Below are 6217 nucleotides of genomic sequence, written 5' to 3'. Positions count from 1 at the left end.
ATGCTACGTGGTGCAGGTAAAGGCAAGGGTAAGATGAGTTGACCATGAGTTAGAGAGCTCTGGGGGCGAGGTGTATACTGTCAGCTGCTCGGCTGTCACGGTCGAGGGATTATACAGGGACGCGAACCTAAAATGTGTATTTTTCCATTAGAGTGGCTTAGTTATTTATTTGTGTTGGAAATTCTGCAATTACGTTATTTAAACCTTGATTTGGGATCCCATGTACCAAATATTTGTTTTAATGAAAATTATTCGTTTATAACCAAAATCTTTTAAACCTAACCTGTTTGTGTCGTTAGATTCACATTTTTATTTAAATGACTTGATTAGCAAGTCTTGCACTATTTCAAATACATAGTGTAACGGTCTTGGTTACCCAGGGTGTTACAGGCTCCCTACATTTCCACTAGTCTTTGTAGATTATTCATCTGGTTGGCTATCTTGCGAATTCAAGCAGCTTGGGTTGGAGATCTAGCGGTTGGCGCATTCTAAGCTCTAGCAGCAGGTGCGGCCTAGCCCTGGCCAGCAGCACCCCTTCCTCTCTGAGCTCTTGTCCTTTCCATTTTTGTTTGATTTAAAATAAAAAAGCTCCTAAGCGCATAGGGACGAGAAGTTAATACCAATGCAGATTACCTTTTCCCTTTCGGTAGCTACCACAAAGTTAAAAATCCTCTATCTGAGTTACCAGATTTGGTTTTGGCCGTACTCTTTGTCCTCGGCCTCAACCCCTTCCTCTGCCTTGGCCACGACTTGCATCTTGGTCAACGGCTGCTCTTTCGGCTAGGTCTGGTTGATTAACAACTTGACCTCCCCTCGCTCGAGTGTTAGGCACCATCGCAACTCTTTATACCACAATGTATAGTAGGGAAGAATACTAACCTAGCAATAAATGAGCATACCAGTTTTGCTCATAAACAAGAAAGAAGAATCATAATGATTTGACTCAAAACAGGCAGTCATAATATTCAGGGATATAACCTAATAATACAAAATGATCATGAAAGATCATGCCATAGGATTTTAGTTAGCAAGTGTTGAGTCTAGTTTATGTCATGGTTAGGTGGTGTTTTAGATAGTCTTTTATGTTGTTTTTATTTCATTTAGTTACGCTTTTGTTTGTTTGTTTGTTTTTCAGTTTTAGTGAATAAAAAGGAAGATTTGAATAGTTGGGGAAAATTAGTCCAAAAAGAGAAGAAAAACCCAAGTTATGGTGTTGTTTTCAATAAAGGATGGAATCTGACATGATTTGAAGGCATTGGTGATTTTTCAGTTTTAAAAATGCAAAAATTGAAGAATTCCTTAAGGGTCGCGGCTTGAGCAATTTGGAGCTGCGACCAGCCTCTTCATAGAAGCATTGTTTCGGAGTATAGACTTGGGCCGCGGCATGGCTTCGGAGGGCTGCGTCTTGGAAGAGCTAATTCCTAGGGAAAAAGAGACACAAGTCGCAGTAGTTGAACAGTTGGGCCGCGGCCCGCCTCAACGAGAAATGCATGTTTTGGGACAAGGGCCGCGTGCTGAAATAGTCGAGCTGCGGCCCAAGTCCTTCAAAAAGAAACAAATAGGTTATAAACCTAGTTTCGAAAAAAAGAAGACGGTATTTGGGTGGCTGAAACCTTGGAGAACACTATTAGAGACTTCCTCAATTTTTTTTCATTCATCCACTCATTATTTTTCATGTTTGCTTTTAAATTTCTTTATGTTTAGAATGACAATTATGAACTAATTTTCTGTTTAGGGCTGTTAATTGAATCGCTTGAATACTTATTATGAACTAATGCAATTATCTTTCCTTCTTCATCTTCTTTTCAATTCATTGCAATCTATGCTTGTTGATTGATTATTGATTGGCCATCTGTACTCATTATCTCTATGTTTTTGAATCAAAACCTGAGAAGTACGGTTTGAATTTTCTTTGGTTGTTTAGGATGCAATTTTGATTTGGAACGAGAATATCTAAATTAATTGTGTAATTCTTTTGAGTTGTTCTGATTACTGTTGTCTTTGTGATTAAATTTACCATAGAAATATAGGAAATTTTCACTTAGATTGAGTTTATAAGTCATAACATGATTATAAGATGCTTTTGTCGACTCATTAATTGATATAGGAAGAAAGAAGAAGAAATTGGTAACTTGTATTAGGGATTAATAGGGAGGATAGTTGATGAGATTAAATGCCCTAATTACTCTCTTATTATTTAAATTCAAGGCTTTTCTGATACTTATTGTTTTTATTGAGTTTTTAATTATTGTTTCTGCAATTTATATTTTCTTCTTCATTATTACAAGAATCAAAGTTTAATTGACCAAATAAAAACAAAAAGATTAATTGATTGGTGATTGGTGATTCATTCCTTGAGGAAGATACTTGGTTTTACCAAGATTATTACTAATTTGCAATACGTGCACTTGCGTAGCAATAAATTTCGCAACAATTTTTTGGCGCTGTTGCCGAGGACTGAAAACTATCAATATCAGCCTAATTAATTTTATTTATAATTCGGTTGTTCTTTGTCTTGTTTCGAACCTGTTTCAACTACATTTCTTTGTCAAATTCACGTAGTTTGGTTATATGCGTAGTAGAAGAGGAGCAGATAACCTTGTTCCATTTAATCCTGAAATTGAGAAGGTTTGCAAACAAAATAGAAGAAACAAGAAGTTGGCTCATCAAATTGTGGAGATGGGACAGAATGACAAGAATAATGAGGTTCCCGAGGTTGTTCAAGGTCAGGCTCCACATCCTATTGCAAGGAGGCTGAGAGACTATGTACTGCCCACTGTTACAAGAATACAAAACTGTATAAGACCGCCAGCTTCGAGGCCAATAATTTTGAGATTAAGCCGACGATCTTGCAAATGGTGCAGTCCACTGTCCAATTTGGTGGTTTGCCTTCTGAAGACCCCCATATGAACTTGGCGAATTTCTTGGAATTGTGTGATACCTTCAAGTATAATGGAGTGAGCGACGATGCAATCAGGTTGAGGCTCTTCCCATTTTCACTGTGAGAAAGAGCTAAGAGTTGGTTGAAATCCCTTCAATCCAATTCAATAAACACTTGGGAGGATTTGGCTCAGAAATTCCTTGCCAAGTTCTTCCCTCCATGAAAAGCTGCTAAATTGAGGGGGGAGATTAATAATTTTTATCAGTTGGATGGTGAATCTTTGTATGACTCTTGGGAAAGGTTCAAGAAGCTATTGAGAAAATGTCCCCATCATGGTATAGAAAAGTGGATGTTGGTCCACAATTTTTAAAACGGGTTGTGGGGTAAAACAAGAACAATTATTGATGCTACAGCTGGTGGGGCATTCATGAGTAAGAGTGCCAATGAAGCTTATGAAATTTTAGAGGACATGGCCATAAAAAATCATCAGTGGTCTGATGAGAGGTCATCTGGGGTTAGAAAGGTAGCTGGGGTACATGAACTTTATGCAATTACTGCTCTGACAGCACAAGTGGCCTCGTTGACAAAACAATTGCAGCATAATACTGTGTTTGCTAATGCGATTCAGATGGTAGCTAGGTGTGAAATTTGTGGTGGTTATCACTCTTTTGATCAGTGTCCTGCTAGTAATAATAATAACATTCCTATGGACCAAGTTCAGGTTCAAGCTGTCAGAAATTTTCAGAGGCGATTCAACAATCCATTCTCCAACACCTACAATGCTAGCTGGAGAAATCACCCCAAATTTTCTTGGAGAAACAATCAGGGCCAGCAATCTCAGTTTCAAGGTCAGTATTAGTAGAATATGCCTCAACAACAACCAATGAATCAGGCCTCTTCATCACAACAACCTAGGCCACAAGCTCCACCAGACAGACTTAATGAATTACAAGCTGCGTTATTGACTCTTACCAACACTCAAGCTCAGTTCATGACTGAGACCAGATCCTCTATCAGAAATTTTGAAACACAAGTGGGGAAGTTGGCCAATATGTTGAATAATAGACCTCAGGGAAACTTTCCTAGTAACACTGAAGTTAATCCTATGGAGCAATGTCAGGCAATTACTCTGAGAAGTGGTAAACAAATTGAGTAGTCTAGCGTACAATAATCAAAGGTTCAGAATGAAGATTTGGGTGAAAATTCTTATACAGTTGAGCAAGGGGTTACTGAAGATCACAAGAGCACAGAGAAGATTCCTCCCGTTGTTGTTGACCAGCCAGCCAGAGTTCCATATCCTCGGAGGCTTAGAGAAACTACTCTTGATAAATAGTTTTCTAAGTTTTTAGAGGTGTTCAAAAAGTTGCACATCAATATTCCTTTTGCTGAGGCTTTAGAGCAGATGCCCAATTATGTAAAGTTCATGAAAGAGATTTTGTCTAAGAAAAGAAAGATGGAAGACTATGAAACTGTGGTGCTCACTGAAGAATGCAGTGCAATATTTCAAAGGAAGTTGCCCCAAAAGTTGAGAGATCTGGGGAGCTTTACTATACCTTGCACAATTGGAAAATTTGAGTGTACGCATGCCTTGTGTGATTTGGGGGCGAGTATTAACCCGATGACCTTATTTGTGTTCAGAAGACTTAGTTTGGGTGAAGCAAGACCAACAACAGTTACTCTACAGTTGGCAGATCGATCGGTGAAACATCCACGGGGTATCATTGAAGATGTTCTTGTGAAGGTGGATAAGTTTATTTTTCCTACTGATTTTATTGTTCTTGATATGGAGGAGGATGCAGACGTGCCTATCATTCTTGGAAGACCATTCCTAGTCATAGGACAAGCTCTCATTGATGTTCAGAAGGTGAATTGAAGCTTCGGGTTCAAGGAGATGAGGTGGTATTCAATGTCTTCAAGGAAATGAAGTATCCGAGGGTTAGTGACAATTGCTATAGTGTGGATGTGATAGATAATGCAGTCTCAAAAAGAAGGGTGAGTAGTGATGCCTTAGAGGCGGTGTTGATAGGTGGTGAGAAAGATGATGATGATGTCGAGCTGAGAGGATATGTAAATTGGATTAACTCTTACCAACCGTACAGGAAGAAGTTTGAAGAGTTGGCGGAGGGACCCGAACGACCATTAACATCTATTCAGCATCCATCACAATTGGAATTAAAGGCTCTTTCGGATCATTTGTGTTATGCATACTTGGTGAGAAGGAGACTTTACCTATAATTGGTTCAGCTGACCTCTCAAAAACAGAATTGGAAAATTGTTGAGGGTTTTATGGGTTCATAAATTGGCCATTGGGTGGACATTGGCGGATATTAGAGGATTAAGTCCTTCAATAGTCATGCATAAAATTTTATTGGAGGAAGATAGCAAGCCGTCTATAGAGGCATAGAGAAGACTCAATCTAGCTATGAAGGAGGTTGTACTTGAACAGATCCTTAAATGGTTGGACGTCGGGGTGATCTACCCAATTTCTGATAGTACTTGGGTAAGTCCAGTACAGGTGGTTCCAATGAAGGATGGAATTACAGTAGTTAAAAATGAAAATAACGAGCTAATTCCAATTCCAACAGTGAATGGATGGCGCTTTTGTATTGACTATCGAAAGTTAAATAAGGCAACACAAAAGATCACTTCCCACTTCCCTTTATCGATCAAATGTTGGACAGGTTAGCTAGTAATGAGTATTATTGCTTTATAGATGGGTACTCAGGGTATCATCAAATTTCCATCACACCAGAGGACCAAGAGAAAACAACATTTACATGTCCCTATGGCACATTTGCTTTCAGGAGAATGCCATTCGGACTATGTAATGCACCAGCAACATTTCAACGGTGCATGATGGCTATCTCTTCAGATATGGTGGAAAAGAGCATTGAGATTTTCATAGATGATTTTTCTGTTTTTGGCTCTTCGTTTGATATGTGTTTGGGTCACTTGGAAAATGTATTGAACCGTTGTGAAAAAGCAAATCTGGTGTTAAATTGGGAAAAATGCCATTTTATGGTAAATGGAGGCACAATACTTGGGCACAAAGTATATAGTAAAGCTATCAAAGTGGATCAAGCAAAAATCTCTACAATAGAAAATCTTCCACCGCCCTTGTCAGTCAAGGGAATTAGAAGTTTTCTAGGACATGCTGGGTTTTACAGAAGATTTATTAAGGACTTTTCGAAGATTTCAAAGCCTCTTTCTACTTTGTTGATGAACAGTGTTGGCTTTGATTTTAATGAAGAGTGCTTGCATGCTTTTAAAGTGCTGAAGAAGAAGCTGACAACTGCACCTATTGCGGTGGCTCCAAATTGGGATTTACCGTTTGAA

The 6217-nt window shown here is 38.7% G+C and overlaps 1 non-coding gene across 1 annotated transcript; it reads right to left on the bottom strand.

Moving 5' to 3' along the window:
- Positions 1 to 3113: 3113 nt before the first annotated feature.
- On the bottom strand, positions 3114 to 3220 carry LOC133820706 (small nucleolar RNA R71). The gene has a single exon (XR_009887107.1). It is a non-coding gene; the product is annotated as a small nucleolar RNA R71 (small nucleolar RNA).
- Between the last annotated feature and the right edge of the window lie 2997 nt (positions 3221 to 6217).

This window comes from Humulus lupulus, chromosome 2 (assembly GCF_963169125.1).
Source record: "Humulus lupulus chromosome 2, drHumLupu1.1, whole genome shotgun sequence".
Lineage (NCBI taxonomy): Eukaryota > Viridiplantae > Streptophyta > Magnoliopsida > Rosales > Cannabaceae > Humulus > Humulus lupulus.
Note: the sequence above shows the minus strand (reverse complement) of the source record. Positions and strands in the feature narration are given on the sequence as shown.